Here is a 17,070-nt window from a genome sequence, read left to right on the forward strand (position 1 = left end):
TCTGGAAAGGTTCGTAAAGGGGACACCTGGACACTGTGTTTATTAAGCACCTACTATTGACACTCTGCAAGATGGCCTCATTTAATCCTTACAAGAAGCCCAAGAGGTTTTTTTTGTTTGTTTGTTTTTAAACAAGATGTTGGGGGTAGGAGTTTATTAATTAATTTATTTATTTTTACTGTGTTGGGTCTTTGTTTCTGTGCGAGGGCTTTCTCTAGTTGTGGCAAGCGGGGGCCACTCTTCATCGCAGTGCACGGGCCTCTCACTATCACGGCCTCTCTTGTTGCGGAGCACAGGCTCCAGACGCGCAGGCTCAGTAGTTGTGGCGCACGGGCTTAGTTGCTCCACGGCATGTGGGATCCTGCCAGACTAGGGCTCAAACCCGTGTCCCCTGCATTAGCAGGCGGATTCTCAACCACTGCGCCACCAGGGAAGCCCCAACCAAGAGGTTTTTTTTCCCCTTTTTACCGATGTGGAAACAGAATTTAAGTTTCAGTAGTAAAGAAGTAAAGGGAAGTATAAGTCCCTTCCCTAAGGTCCCACAGAGTGTAAGTGGGATAAGAATTCAGGTCTGTCCATCCCCAAAGCCCTTCCCCTTCACCTCTCACCACCTCCCAGGAAAGAGGCAAGACTCCCTCCCAAAGGAATGACTCAGGCCCTAATCTTCAGCCCTCTCTCACTGTCCCCACGCTGGACCAGGCCTCCAGGGCCCCACACCAACCCCATGACATGAGCCACTCTCAGATGAGAAAACCGAGGCTCAGAGAAGTTAAGTGACTTGCCCAAGGACACAAAGCTAATTAGTGGCAGAGGCAGGATTCAGACCCAGATCCCTTCTCATACCTAATCACTCACTTAGCTTCTTTGTTCCCCAGTTTCCTCACCTGTAAAATGCACCTGGGAGGATTAGAGAGAGCATGCGCAGATATAAGCCACTTGGCACAGTGCCCGACAGTCCTTCAATGGTCAAGAAATATTTACTGAGCACCTACGAGGAGCAGGACCCTCTTCTAGATGTTGGGAGGTGAGAGGAAACAGAAGCCAGCCCCTGCTCTCCCGAGGTGGACACGAAGGCAAGGATGGAGAGGGGAGTGAGCCGTAGGCACAGAGACCATGCCCCATAATTCCTCCCACTAAGTGCTTGGGCAAGCCACTCCGGGGTTCTCTGCTTCTGGATCTAGAAAACAGGAAGAGCGCAGAGGGGAGATGCTTCACACAGAGTAGCCATCCACGTATTCTGTCACTGCCAGTCCCCTAGGTGAGCAGCCCTGCTCCCACCCCTGTGAGACCAGCAAAGCCCCTCCCCCCACACACACCCCCACCCAGACGCCTGGCCCAGGCCAAATCGGTGGCCTGGAGTGCACGCTTTGCTTCCTGCTCCCTCTCTTCCCAGGACCTGCAGCCTCTGCTCCTTGTCCTGTGGCAGACTGAAAGCTGCTTAGCCTCCATCCAGGTCCAGCCCTAAATCTGATGCAAGTATCTTAGAGGTTGTAAGAACCTGTGGTTCAGGGACCATTCAAGGCTCTGAGGCAGCCCTGAGGAATGAGGCCCCAGCTCTTCACTCTCAAGGGGTGGGGCAGGTTCAGCTTGAGTCAGGCGTGAGTGGGCTTCTGGTCGAAATCAGGGAGCTTCTTGTAGGGAAACAGGGAAATCAGAGTCTAACCTGAGGAATATGAGATCATCATAATTGGGGCCATTCTTAAGCACTTAGGACATTATTTCATTTAATACTCTGTGTATATAAAATCCCACTTAATTTAAATTTTTTTTTTTTTTTTTTTTGGCTGTGCCGCGTGGCTTGCAGGATCTTAGTTCCCTGACCAGGGATAGAACCTGGGCCCCCTGCAATGGAAGCGCTGAGTCCTAACCACTGGACCACCAGGGAATTCCCTAAAATCCCATTTTAGAGTTGATAAAACTGAAGCCCAGGGAAGTGAAGTGAGTCACTCAAGGAATTAGAAGTCCCTGCTCTTCTCTACCTCCACGCGGCTGGCTGGCTGAGCTCAGCCCTGTTGCTCCTGCATTCTGGGTCAAGGCTGAACTTCAATCCCCAAGTGTAACCAGAGGTAGGGGTGCTGGGACCCAAGAAGTGGGGAGAAAGTTTTGCACCTCCCCTGGGTCATTGCTGGTCGTGTCACCCCTTCTCTGGGCAGCCACCCACTCAGCCTCATCCCCAACCTCAGGGTCAGGAAGTAGGGCCAGAGTTGGGAGGTGGGGTCAGGTCCTTCCTAGCTCCCCATTGCTGCTTCCATTACTCTGTCACTTTCTTGCAAAAGTCCTACTGCATCTACTTGTGCCACCCTCTACCCCCCTCACTGGTGTTGTCCACTGACCTTGCCTTCCATCTGTTGAAGCCTTTTGGCATCCCACCCCCTAGTGCACCCTGGGTAACTCTAAAGTCCCAGCCTCTCCGTTCTACAGCCTTCGCATGTCTAATCACTTTCTCCTCTGCCCGCACCCTTGTTCACATCCTGTACATTGTCATCACCTGTAAGTGCTCACATTTTCCTCTCTGACCTCATCTTCTGCTCCTTTTGTTCAATTATTCCTCAGACAACTGTTCTTCAATCTCTGTCAATTGACCCGGTGATGTTTTCCCCATCCATCAGCTCCCTTCTGTCTTCATTCTCTTACTTTTTCAGCCCAGAGTCTCTGCTTTATCAGATTATCTTCACTCACTACCCTCAGTCTTTTGTGGTTACATTTGCCTGGCAAGAGCCTGACACTGGACTTCTGATTCAGGAAGGCTACCTATGTTTACCACACCATCCCTCTGAAATGACAGAGAAAAAATATACTGAAGTTTTAAAGCAGATTACATTGTACTAATAGGAAAACCCAATAGAGAAGAGGAATCCAAGACCCCATAGAGCGAGCCTCTCAAAGTGTGAAGTTTCCTAAAACGACCCTGGATTTCCTGCTAATATCAAGAACAAAGCAAGGATGTCACTCCCATTATCACAATTCAATATTGTGCTGGAGGCTCTAGCCAGCGTGCTAAAGCAGGGGGAAAAAGGCATCTAGAACTGAAAGGAAGATGTAAAACTGTCTTTATGTGAAGACGGTGTGAACGTCCATGTAGAAAATCTGAAGGAACCTAAAAAATAGCTACTAGAACTAATAAATGAGTTTAGCAAGACTGTAAGTTATAAGATCAATATATGAAGTCAATTATATTTCTATAGACAGGCAATGAACAACTGGAAATTGAAATTTTAAAAAATGCCATGTACAGTAGCATCAAAAAATACAAACTACTTAGAAATAAGTCTGACAAAGGATATATAAGACCTGTACACTGAAAACTACAAAACACTGCTTAGAGAAATTAAAGAAGAATCAGTAATGCAGAGACATACCATGCTCATGGATCAGAAGACTCCATACGGTTAAGATATCAATTCTCCCCCCAATCGATCTATAAATTCAACACAATCCCAGTCAAATTCCCCACAGGTCTTTGTAAAAATCGAAAAGTTGATTCTAAAAATCTTAAGGAAATACAAAGGACTTAGAATAGCCAAAACAACTTTGAAACGGAAGGACGGGAAAATATTGGAGAGCCCTTCCCCCTGGCTGGCAGCAAGGAAGCCACAGGGTGCCTGAAGTTACTGTAGAAGACGTTGCCTAGGGTTACTGTAAAAGACAGGAACCAGCAGGAGTTCATCAGGGCTCTGACAGCTTTCCTCAGAAAGTCTGGGAAGCTGAAAGTCCCTAAATGGGTGAACGCCACCAAGCTGGCCAAGCATAAAGAGCTTGCTCACTACACTGAGAGCTGGTTCTACATAGAGTGGCTTCCACAGTGCTGCACATCTATCTCCAGGGCTGTGCTGGGTTGGCTCCAAGACCAACATCTATGGGGACATAAACCACATCATGTCTAGCCACTTCAGCAGGGCTCCAAGAGTGTGGCCTGTCTGTTCCTCCAAGCCCTGGTAGGGCTGAAAATGGTAGACAAGGACCAAGATGGGGGTGGCAAGCTGGCACCTCAGGGAGAGAGAGATCTAGACAGAATTGCCAGATGGGGGCACCTGCCCACGAGAAGCATTAGAACAAATGCTGGGTTAATAAATTGCCTCATTCTTTAAAAACAAAAACTAGTTGGAGAACTTACACTATGTAAACTCAAGGTGATTAGAAAGCTATAGCAATCAAGGCAGTGCATATTGGGATCAAGATAGACAAATAGACCAAAGGAAGAGAATACAATGTCTATAAACAGACCCACACATATATGGTCAATTGATTTTTAACGAAGCTGCAAAGACAGTCTTGGGGAAGAAGGATAGTCTTTTCAACAGATGGTCCTGGGAGAAATGGATATACAAAATAAAATAAAATACCTCACGCCATATATAAAAATTATCTCAAAGTGGATCCTAGACCTAAACATAAGCCTAAAAGTATAAAATTTCTGGAAAAAAACATAGAAGAAAATCCTTGCGACCTTGGGTTAGGCAAAGATTTCTTAGATAAGACACTTTAAAAGAAAAAATTGGACTTTATGAAAATTAAGACTTTCTGCTATTTGAAAGACACTGTTAAAGGAATAAAAAGACAAGCCCCAGGGCTCCCCTGGTGGCGCAGTGGTTGAGAGTCCGCCTGCCGATGCAGCGGACACGGGTTCATGCCCCGGTCCGGGAAGATCCCACATGCCGCGGAGTGGCTGGGCCCGTGAGCCATGGCCGCTGAGCCTGCGCGTCCGGAGCCTGTGCCCCGCAACGGGAGAGGCCACAACAGTGAGAGGCCCGCGTACCGCAAAAATAAATAAATAAATAAATAAATAAGGATAACGGGCTGGGTGCAAATTGCTTGCATCACCACTAATCCAAATGTACCATAAAACAGTTGCTTTTACGGTAAGAATAGGATTTGTCTTCACCCATAGTAGGTCCTTCACAAACATTTGTAGAATTGATACTGACCAGGGTTCTTGGCCTTCCCTAATCAATAGAAATTGGTTAGAGGTCAGTTAAGAAATTCAGGCAAGCCTTGACTGGAGCCCCTGCTGCAGCACTGGGGAGCAAAAACAAGTAACAAGTTCTCTTGCTCCCTCCCGGTGGGAGGTGGGGGGGTGGGGGCTGGTTCCTTGTATGGGGTGAGGGTAGGGGTGCATCCAGGGGTTAGGCTGGAGGGGGGGCTTAGGTGGTTTACCCACCCCCTTTGGTGGTGTTGAGTGCAGGGGGTCTGCGCAGTACCCTGCTTTTCTCCCAGCTCTTCAGAAGTGGCAGCTGGGTTTTTCTTGGTCTTTCTGTATCTTGCTATCCAGAATTTGCCCCAACTCTGCATGCATGCAGTTATTTTTAGTCTTTGATAATTTCCTTGTATTCTGTGGCTCAAGAAACCATTTGTCCAGGTGCAAGCACTGCAGCACTGCAGCAAAGGGTCCCAGGTCCCAGGTCCCAGCCTGTCTCAGAATGACCAAGTAAATGAATAGGCAAATAGATCAATAGCATAGTCCAGAAACAGTCTGCATAGAGTGAATATTGTAATATAAAGGTTTATCATGTATTTCTATTAAATATGTCCTTCATGTCCATGAGCACCTCAAGGTAACATGCCCCCAAATTGACCTAAGCACCCTACTCCCCTTCCCTATTCATGCACTTCTTCCTACTTCACAGTTCCACACAGTCACCCAGACAGGAAAAGTGGTCACCCTGGATCCCTCTCTCCCCCTCACTCTCATTGTGTTTACCTTCTGAGATGTCTCTCAGTCTCCCCCTCCCACCGCGTGGGAATTTAGCACAGGATAAAAACAGCATTTCAAACCAGCAAGGAAAGGAGACAGTGCTAGAACAAGTGGCTATCTATCTATGGGGAAAAAAAAGTGAAATCCATACATAAAAATGAATTCCAGATGGATTAAATATCTAAGTGTGAAGAGTTAAACTATAAAAGCAACAGAAAGAAATATAGAAGGATGTTTTTTATAATTTGGGGATGGGAAGGACTTCTATGAGACATGAAAATCATAAACCATGAAGAAAAAGATCAACAGATTTGATTACAGTGAGAGGCACCACAATGTTAAAAATTGAACGCTAAGCGGGGAGTATTGGCAACATTTAAGACACAGATAAGTTTCATTATTACCCTTAATATACAACAAGCTCCTAAAAATCAGTAAGAAAAAGTTAGAAAACCCAATTTAAAAAACGGGCAAAAGTAATAAGACAATTTATAGGATAAACGCAAAAGGCTAAGAAACATGTGAAAAGTTGTTCACGTTCACTGGGGTCAGGGAAATGCAAATTAAGACAATAATGAGCTACCATTTTTGTCCGCTAAATTGTTAAAAAAATTAATACAACAAATAATGTTCAGTGTTCACAGGAGCGAGGATAAAAAAGAACACGTATACATTGTTGTCGGTGAGAATACAAACTGGTGCAACAGTTTTTGGTGCAGTTTATTAGTACTCATCAAATGTTAAGTGAATCCTTTGAGAAAACTACTCCACTTTCTTTTTTTTTTTAATTGATCTATGTCATCTCATTTTTTTCATATTTCTTTTTTTAAATAAATTTATTTATTTATTTTTTTGGCTGTGTTGGGTCTTCGTTTCTGCGCGAGGGCTTTCTCTAGTTGCGGTGAGCTGGGGCCACTCCTCATCGCGGCACTCCACCTTCAACAAAGATCTGTTGTTTCAGCATCCGTCACCCTTTCTCCCAGCTACAGCCCTCGCCCACCTCCCACTCTCTGGAGAACCCCTCCCCTCTCACTCACTCGCACGCGATTGGGCGGGGCTGCTCCCCTCCCAGTCATGTGACTTCACCTTGCTCAATCACTGAGTCATCCTCCCTCAAGCAAACGGAATGGTTTAGGGCAGAGCGTGTGATCTGAATGAGGGTCAAATTAGAGAACACCTTGTGACTTTTTTCCAGTCTCCCGGAAAGAAGAGCTGGTGGAGTGCCTCTGGAACTTCTATGGCCACCTTGACTTAACATGGAAGAGTTGATCTGAGAAGCCAGAGGAAATCAAAGCCATGTATTGGTGAAAGATTCATGAAGACAAACTTTGGGCACCTGGACCCAATCGTGCCTAAAGTCAGATGTCCCTAGGAATTTAGTATGTGAATCAATAAAACCCTCCCACCAATTTGAATGACATTTCTGTCCCTTGCAAACCAAAACAATTCTAATATTGAATCTATCCTTTAAAATATTTACTAAACTGCTGTTGGGGTGAAGGGGTAGTTTCAGAAAACTATATAAATGTTCTGTTTTTAATTTTAAAGTATATGCCTGTGCCTATAAAAAGGTCTGAAAGGACACACATGCGCGCGCACACACGCATACGATCGTAATCCCTAAGAAAGTGGCAATGAGAGCCGAGGGAATCCACTCTTAACCCTTAAGCACCTATTCTGACCAATCATTGTTCTAGGCTGGGGGCGTAGCATTAAACAAAACAAACAGAATCTCTGCTTTCATAGTGCGTGGAGGCATCATTTTTTAAAAAATGAATGAATCCAACTTTCTGCTTTCACTGTGCCTATATCCAAGCAGCTGAGTATTACTAGAGAAAAACACAGAGCTGAAAAGACAGGAACCCAAAAACAAGGGTGGTTCTTGATGTTATATGGAACCTGAACATGGCTTGACAACGCCCCTATTAACTACCTCTCCTGATCTCTAAAAAACTTTCAAAGTCTCCCACTTACCTTCCTTAAACTTTTAGGAGAGTGATTGCAGTTGTCATTAGGACAGTTCATCACTAGTCTGTGTCTCTTCCTTCCTGGCACATGGTAAGATTCCACTGCCCCGCCCTCTGAAGTTAGGGATGGCCATGTCACCTGCTTTGGCCAATGAAAAGTGGATGGAATTTACATGTGTTTCTTCCAGGTGGATGCTTTTATGAACTGGTGCACAATTTTCCATGCTGCATTTCCCTTGCCAGAGGGACCATCAGTAAGTAGCTGGTGGAAGTTCCAACCAACCTGTGTTGATGTGAGGATGATGTGAAACAGAGCTTCATGTCAACCCATGATGGCCATGTAGTCCAAGCAAGAAACAAGCCACGATGCTGTGGTAGCTCGGTTTCTCTAATAAGCAGAGTTCTAGATAGGGTGAGATGGGCAAAGCATTTATTGGGGCAAACGCCTGTTAAGGAGAAAGGGTTAGGAGCCAGAGTAGGCATGGAGAGCCATCAGACCACAATGCAAGTCTGACACCTTGAGAGGAGAGAAGGAATCAGGAGGATTGGGCAGGAAAACAAGCTTTCAGAAAGGCTGATGGAAGGACTACCCCAGCAGTCCAGTGGTTAAGACTCCGCACTTCCACTGCAGGGGGCATGGGTTTGATCCCTGGTGGGGGAACTAAGATCCCATATGCCGCGCGGCCAAACAAACAAACAAACAAAAAAGAAAGGCTGATGGAGATAGTCCCCAAGCCAAAAGTACCCATTAGTAGAGTCCCAAGTCCCACAAGAATGGGCCAGCACTAGTACCCCAATGGCTGAGCAGCAGAGGGGAAACATGGCCTCAATACTAATGCAACGAAGGATTCGTAGGGATGGCAGCTGGAGCTGTCAGTCACCTAGGCTCCACGTGGCAGGTTTCCTTGAAGGAAATCTGAGCAGCACATTTCAATGACCCTCAGAGTTCTTTAACCCAGGGGTCAGCAAACTACAGCCCACAGGCCAAATCCACCCTGCTGCCTATTTTCATAAATATAGGTTTGTTGGAGCACAGCCACACCCTTTTGTTTACTGTTATCTGTGGCTACTTTCCCGTGACGATGGCCGAGTTGAGTAGTGACAGAGACTACAGTCTCTGTACCCTGTGATAGTAATTACAGCTCGCAAATCCTAAGATATTTACTAGCTGACCCTTGGCAGGAAAAGTTGCCAATTCCTGCTTTAACCTACTGCGATTTGAGGGAGGTTTATTGCCATAGCAAAACCTAGCCTATTCTGACTAGAATAGTGATCTAAATGTATCTTCTTTCCTCACCTCCCACTCCACAACCTACTCCAACCTGGTGCTACACTTCCCCTCCCCCTCAACTCCAAACTACTCTTTCTAACGCTGTGGCATACCTGTTTTTTATATATATATATATATATATATTTTTGGCCATGCCCAACGGCCTACAGGATCTTAGTTCCCTGACCAGGGATTGAACCTGTGCTCCCTGCAGTGGAAGTGCAGAGTCCTAACCACTGGGCCACCAGGGAACTCCCCCCTGTTTTAGCTCTTACCTAATTTGACTTCTTAGCAGTGTACAGCAGTTACCTATTTCCCCCTTCTTAAAACATACTCTCCCCCCAGCCTCTAGGACACTACATTTTCTTGGTTTACCTTTTATTATCTCTTTGACAACTTTTTCTTAGTCTCCTTGGCTCAACCTATTAGATGTTCCTCAGGTTTTTGTTCTAGGCCTGCTTCTATCCTCACTCCCTAACATTCTATGGCTTTAATTACCATCCATATTCTAGCAATTCCCAGTTTAATATCTCCAGCTCAGATATAAGCTCCAGTCCTATACATTCAATTGCATACAAGACCTCTCTCCACTAGGCTGTTGATCGTTCCAAAACTGGTCTCATCATCTTTTCCCTTAATCCTCTTTCCCCTCCTGAATTTTTAAAATAAGTGGTAGTATCATCCACCAAGCTGCTTATACCAGAAATCTGAGTCTTCTTTGATTCTTTATTCTCTTTCACCCCACACTCTAAATCCAATCACTAAGTTCTGCTTTTCCTACCTCCGGAAAGGTAATTTGTCCACTTCTCTCTATCGCCATTGCTATGAATCTAATCCATGCTGCCCTTTTTATTCACCCAAACAACTGCTACAATCTCTTAACTGGTATCCTTGTTTCTCTTCAAGTGTTTCTCCAATCAGATCCTCACACTGCAATCAGAGACCTTTGCCAGCGAGAATATAGGAACAAATAGGAAACAAATAGAACAGGGAAGATTTAAACACAACTATATTAGTACTTATGTGAAATGTAAGTGGGCTAAATACTCCAATTATAAGAGAGAGATGTCAAACTATAATAAGTAATCCAAGTATACGCTATTTACAAGAGACATATCTTAAATGTAAGAACATGGAAAGGTTAAAATTAAAGGATGAAAAAAGATACAATGCAAGCACCAACCAAAATGAAGTTGGTGTAGCTAAATTAATATCAGACAAAGTAAACTTTATGGCAAGAAGTGCTACTAAAAACACACACATTTTATGATGATAAAAGGGCCAATTAAACAGGAATACATAACAGTCCTAAATTTATATGCACCTAACAATATAACCTTAAAATATATAAAGTGAAAACTGACAGAATTAAAGGAGAAATAGACAAACCTTCAATTATAGTTTATATTTTTAACATATATCTCTCAGCAGCTGATAGAACAAGTAGATTTTAGAAATCAGTAGAGAAATGGATGATTTGACAACATAATTAACGAATTTCCCTAACTGACATTTATAGACTACTATATATATATATATATATAAAAAACGAGGAAACTAACAACTACAGAAGGCACATTCTTCTCAAATATCAATTTTCACACTTAACAAAATTGTCCATATGCTGGGCCATAAAGCAAGTCTTAACAAATTTCAAGTTATTAAAATAATGCAGAATGTATTCTTTGAACTCAGTGAATTTGAAATCAGTAACTAAAAGATAACTAGAAACCCCCCTCCCCCAAAGTTTAGAAATTAATTAATAAGCCTCTAAATAACCAATGGTACCAAAGAAGAAACCACAATGGAAATTACAAAATATTTTGAATTGAATGATAATGGGATACAGCTAAAACCACACTTAAAGAGAAATGTATAGACTTAAATTTATATATTAGAAAAATATAAAAGATAAAAATCAATGATTTAAGCATCCATTTAAAGAATTTTTAAAAAGAACAACAATTAACAACCCCTCCAAAAAAAAGTAGAAGAAAGGAAACAATAAAGATAAGAGTAGAAATCAACAAAATAGAAAAAAAAATACAATAAAGTCAACAAAGCCAAAATTTGGTTTTTGGAAAGACCACTAAAATTGATAAAAACCTAGCAAGAAAAATAATGGGGGAGGCAGCAAAAATAAGTCATATTAGGAATAAAAATGGAAACATTACTACAGACCCCACAGGTGTTAAAAAATAATAAGGGGATATTACAAACAACTTCATGTCAATATTTGAAAATTTAGGTAACATGGGAAAATTTCTCTAAAAAATACAAATTACCAAAAATGTCACAGGAATATCCAAAAATATCACAAGAATACTCTAAATTTTGAGGTCACAATAGGCCTACATCTGGTAAAGAAATTGAATCTTTCATTTAAAATCTTCCCACAGAGATAACTCCAGGCCCAGATGGCTTCTCTGGGAAATTATTCCAAGCATTGAAGGAAGAAATATTACCACCTTACACAAACTCAGAAAATAGAGAAAAAAAGAACATTTCTCATCTCGTTTTATGAGACTTGAATAACTTTGATACCAAAACCTGACAAGTTTATTACAAGACAGGCAAGTTATGGCCAATATCTCTCGTAAACAGAGGCACAAAAATCCTACACAAAAATACCAAATCAGGACTTCTCTGGTGGTCCAGTGGGTAAGACTCCGCACTCCCAGTGCAGGAGGTCCGGGTTTTATCCCTTGTCGGGGAACTAGATCCCACATGCATGCTGCAAGTAAGAGTTCGCATGCTGCAACTAAGAATCTGCATGCCACAACTAAACATGCCACAACAAAGATCCCATGTGCCACAACTAAGACCCAGTGCAGCCTAAATAAATAAATAAATAAATTTCTTTAAAATAGCAAATCAAATTCGTATTTTTTGTAAAGGTAATTAATAATAATGACCAAATGCTGTTTTGTCCAGCAGTGAAGGTTGGTTTGCTATTCCAAAATCAACCTATGTAACGAATCATATTAACAAAATAAAGTAGAAAAACTACCTGACCATTTTTAATAGGTGCAGAAAAAGCATTTAACAAGATTTAATACCCATTCATGACCTTTAAAACTCTCAGATAACTAAAATAAAAGGGAATTTGTTAAGATGTCATGATTCCTATGTTGATTGATAGATTCAGTGCCATCATAATCAAAATCTTGGCAGGTTTTTAAAAATAGAAATTGACGGGGCTTCCCTGGTGGTGCAGTGGTTAAGAATCCGCCTGCCAATGCAGGGGACAAGGGTTCGAGCCCTGGTCCGGGAAGATCCCACATGCCACGGAGCAACTAAGCCCATGCGCCACAACTACTGAGTCTGTGCTCTAGAGCCCGCGAGCCACAACTACTGAGCCTGCGTGCCACAACTACTGAAGCCCACGTGCCTAGAGCCCGTGCTCCACAACAAGAGAAGCCACTGCAATAAGAAGCCCGCACACCACAACGAAGAGTAGCCCCCACTCACCACAACCAGAGAAAGCCCACACACAGCAACGAAGACCCAACGCATCCAAAAATAAAAATAATAATAAAAAAAATAGAAATTGACAAGCTGATTCTATCATTTGTATGGAAATGCAAAGGACCTAAAATAGTCAAAACAATCATTGAAAATGAAGAGCAAACTTAGAAAACTTACAGTATCAGGAACTTCCCTGGTGGCACAGTGGTTAAGAATCTGCCTGCCAGTGCAGAGGCCACGGGTTCCATCCCTGGTCCAGGAAGATCCCACATGCCACAGGAATAAACATAACCCAGGAATAAACATAACCCAGGAATAAACATAACAAAAGATGTGCAAAATACTAATGAAAACTAGAAACCAGTCTGAGAAATGAAAGACCTAAATAAACATGTTAATAACCATCAGGAGACTCAATATTGTTAATATGTTAATTATTCTCTTAATCTTTAATAAATTGAATGAAATATCAATCAAAATCCTCGAAGGATTTTTTTTGTAGAAATTGACAAACTGATTCTAAAATTTATATGGAAATGCAAAGGAACTAGATTAGCCAAGGCAATCTTGAAGTGCACAGTTTAAAGACTTACAGTATCAGATAGCAGAACTTATTATAAAGAGATAGACAGATGATAGATAGATAGATAGACAGAGAGATAAATCTACAGTAAGAGATTATTAGCACAAGGATAGGCAAATAGACATTGGTATAGAATATAGTCCAGAAATAGACCTCCACATATATCATCACCTAATATACAACAAAGGCGCAACTGCAAGTCAGTGGGGAAATGATGGTGCTTTTAATAAATGGTGCTAGCACAACAGACCATCCATGAAGAAAAAATGGAATCTTGGCTCCTATCTCTAACATATCCAAAAACTTATTTGGGATGAATCCTAGATACAAGCGTGGAAGAGAAACACAATAAAGCTTCTGAAAAAAATCGTAGAAGGATATTTATATGGTTTGGGGGAAGGCAAACATTTCTTAATCAAGGTGCAATAAACACTAAAGATAAAGTAAAAGACTGATATGTTTGATTTCATTAAAATTAAAAACCTCTGTTCATCAAAAGACACCGTAAAGCTGAAAAAGCAAACCACAGAACATGTAAAAAATTCCTACTAATTAATTTTAAAGCTCAAGCAGGGCTTCCCTGGTGGCGCAGTGGTTGAGAGTCCGCCTGCCGATGCAGGGGACACGGGTTCATGCCCCGGTCCGGGAAGATCCCACATGCCACGGAGCGGCTGGGCCCGTGAGCCATGGCCGCTGAGCCTGCGCGTCCGGAGCCTGTGCTCCGCAGCGAGAGAGGCCACAACAATGAGAGGCCCGCGTACTGCAAAAAAAAAAAAAAAAAAAAAAAAAAAAACTCAAGCAATCTAATTTTTTAAAAATAGACAAAACACTTGAGTACACTTTACAAAAGAGGATATTCAAATATCCAACAAATGCATATGAAAAAGTGCTCAAATCACTAGGCATCAGGAAAATGCAAATTACAACCACCATGAAATACCAAGGCACATCTACAAGTATGGCTAAAATGTCTAAAACTCGAAATTTATAATGGGAGTATGAGTTGCTACAGTCACTCTGGAAAACTACTTGACAGCTTCCATGAAAGTTAAGCATAGCTTACACTATGATGTAGCAACTCCACTCCTAGTTACACGACAAATATGAATGTGTATTTCCAGTAAAACAAAAAAATGTACAGCCAAGAACTGGAAAAAAAAAAAAACAAATGTCCATCAATAGTAGAATGGATAAATTGTATAATACTCATGCAATGGAATTTTATACAACAGTGAAAATGAATGAAATTCTGCTGCATAAAATAATATGGGTGAATCTCACAAACATAATGTTAAGTGAAAGAAACCAGATTCAAAAGAATGTGGACCAACCCTTGTACACTGTTGGTGGGAATGTAAATTGGTGAAATCACTGTGGAAAACAGCATGGAGGTTTCTCAAAAACTAAAAATAGAACTACTATATGACCCAGCAATTTCACTCCTGGGCATATATCCAAAAAATACAAAAACACTAATTCGAAAAGATACATGCACCCCAATGTTCACAGCAGCATCATTTACAGTTGTCAAGATACGGAAGCAGGGCTTCCCTGGTGGCGCAGTGGTTGAGAATCCGCCTGCCAATGCAGGGGACACGGGTTCGAATCCTGATCCGGGAAGATCCCACATGCCGCAGAGCAACTAAGCCCGTGTTCTACATCTACTGAAGTCTGTGCACCTAGAACCCGTGCTTTGCAACAAGAGAAGCCACCACAGTGACCACACACTGCAACAAAGACACAACACAGCTAAAAATAAATTAATTAATTAAAAATTAGAAAAGATATGGAAGCAACCTAAGTGTCCATCAACAGATGAATAGATAAAGAAGCTGTGGAATATATGTATAGTGGATTACTACTCAGCCATAAAAAAGAATGAAATTTTGCCATTTGCAGCAACATGGATGGACTTGGAGGGTATTATGCTATGTGAAATAAGTCAGACAGAGAAAGACAAATACTGTATGATATCATTTATATGTGGAATCTAAAAAATAAAACAAACTAGTGAATATAACAAAAAAGAAGGGAATTCCCTGGCTGTCTAGTGGTTAAGACTCGGTGTTTTCACTGCCGTGGGCCTGGGTTCAATCCCTGATCAGGCAACTAAGATCCCACAAGCCACATGTGGTGCGGCCAAAAACAAATACAAAAAGGAAGCAGACTCACAGATATAGAGGACAAACTAGTGGTTATCAGTGGGGAGAGGGAAGGGGGAAGGGGCAACATAGGGGTAGTGGATTAGAGGTACAAACTATTATGCATAAAATAAGCTGCAAGGGGGCTTCCCTGGTGGCACAGTGGTTAAGAATCCGTCTGCCAATGCAGGGGACAAGGGTTTGAGCCCTGGTCCAGGAAGATCCCATATGCCACGGGCAACTAAGCCCGTGCACCACAACTACAGTGCCTACGCTCTGGACCCCGCAAGCCACAACTACTGAAGCCCACGCACCACAACTACTGAAGCCCATGCACCGAGAGCCCGTGCTCTGCAACAAGAGAAGCCACTGCAGTGAGCAGCCCACACACTGCAAAAAAGAGTAGCCCCCACTTGTGGCAACTAGAGAAAGCCCATGCACAGCAACAAAGACCCGACACAGCCAAAAATAAATAAATAAATAAATTTATTTATTTTTAAAAAGCTACAAGAATATATTGTACAACATAGGGAATATAGCTAATATTTTATAATAACTATAAATGGAATATAACCTTTAAAATTGTGAATCACTGTATTGTATACCTGTAACTTATATAATATTGTACAGCAACTTTACTTCAATTTAAATTTTTTTTAAAAAGAATATGGACCATACAATTCCATTAATATGAAGTTTAATAATGGGGAGGATAAAAGAACAGATAAAAAAATACATGATGATAGAAGTCAGAAACATGGTTACCTGTGGAAAGGGGTGGAGGGACATTGGGAGGGCTTCTGAGGATTGGAAATGTTCTATACCTTGATCTGGGAGTGGTTATACCATATACCTATGGGAAAAATTCATCAAGATGTAAGACATGTGCACTTTGCTATATGCATGTTATACCTCCATTAAAAAGTTTTAAAAAGATAAGGAGGATGTTATTAATTACTATATGATTAAATTTGCAAATTTGGAAGAAGTGAGAAAATTCTTTAAAAAGTACAACTTCCCTAAACTGAAACAAGAATAAATTTTAAAATCTGTCTGGCTCCATATCTATTAAGGACATTGAACCAATAATCGAAAGTCTAGTCACAAAGAAAACCCCAGGCCCAGATGGCTTCACCAGTAACTTCTTCCAAATATTTAAAGGAGAGATATAAAACTTTTACAAGAAACTCTTCCAAATTAAGAAAGCCAAGACGCACTCCTCAATTCATTGTATGAGGCCGTTATTTCCTTGATATTGAAACATGTTAAGAATATTACAGGCAGAAGGGGAGAGGCAGCACGTCAAGGAGGGCCTCTAGAGTGTGGGGCTCCAGAGTTTGGAGCCGTGTGGCTGACAGGGTCTTGGTGCTCTGGCCGGGTGTCAGGCCTGTGCCTCTGAGGTGGGAGAGACGAGCTCAGGACATTGGTCCACCAGAGACCTCCTGGCTCCACGTACTATCAAATGGTGAAAGCTCTCCCAGAGATCTCCATCTCAAAGCTAAGACCCAGCTCCACTCAATGACCAGCAAGCTACAGTGCTGGACACCCAATGCCAAAAAACTAGAAAGACAGGAACACAACCTCACTCATTAGCAGAGAGGCTGCCTAAAATCATAATAAGGTCACAGACACCCCAAAACATGTCACCGGAAGTGGTCCTGCCCACCAGAAAGACAAGATCCAGCCTCATCCACCAGAACACAGGCACCAGTCCCCTCCACCAGGTAGCCTACATAACCCAGTGAACCAACCTTAGCCACTGGGGGCACACACCAAAAACAACGGGAAATACAGACCTGCAGCCTGTGAAAAGGAGACCCCAAACACAGTAAGTTAAGCAAAATGAGAAGACAGAGAAACACACAGCAGATGAAGAAGCAAGGTAAAAACACACCAGACCAAACAAATGAAGAGGAAATAGGCAGTCTACCTGAAAAAGAATTCAGAGT

General features: G+C 42.3%; 1 pseudogene; it reads left to right on the forward strand.

Annotated features, from left to right (window-relative positions):
* The first annotated feature begins 917 nt into the window (after positions 1-917).
* On the forward strand, positions 918-4,088 carry LOC137211655 (small ribosomal subunit protein eS19-like; annotated as a pseudogene).
* Positions 4,089-17,070: the final 12,982 nt, after the last annotated feature.

The sequence above is a fragment of the Pseudorca crassidens genome, chromosome 19 (assembly GCF_039906515.1).
Source record: "Pseudorca crassidens isolate mPseCra1 chromosome 19, mPseCra1.hap1, whole genome shotgun sequence".
In the NCBI taxonomy this organism is placed as follows: domain Eukaryota; kingdom Metazoa; phylum Chordata; class Mammalia; order Artiodactyla; family Delphinidae; genus Pseudorca; species Pseudorca crassidens.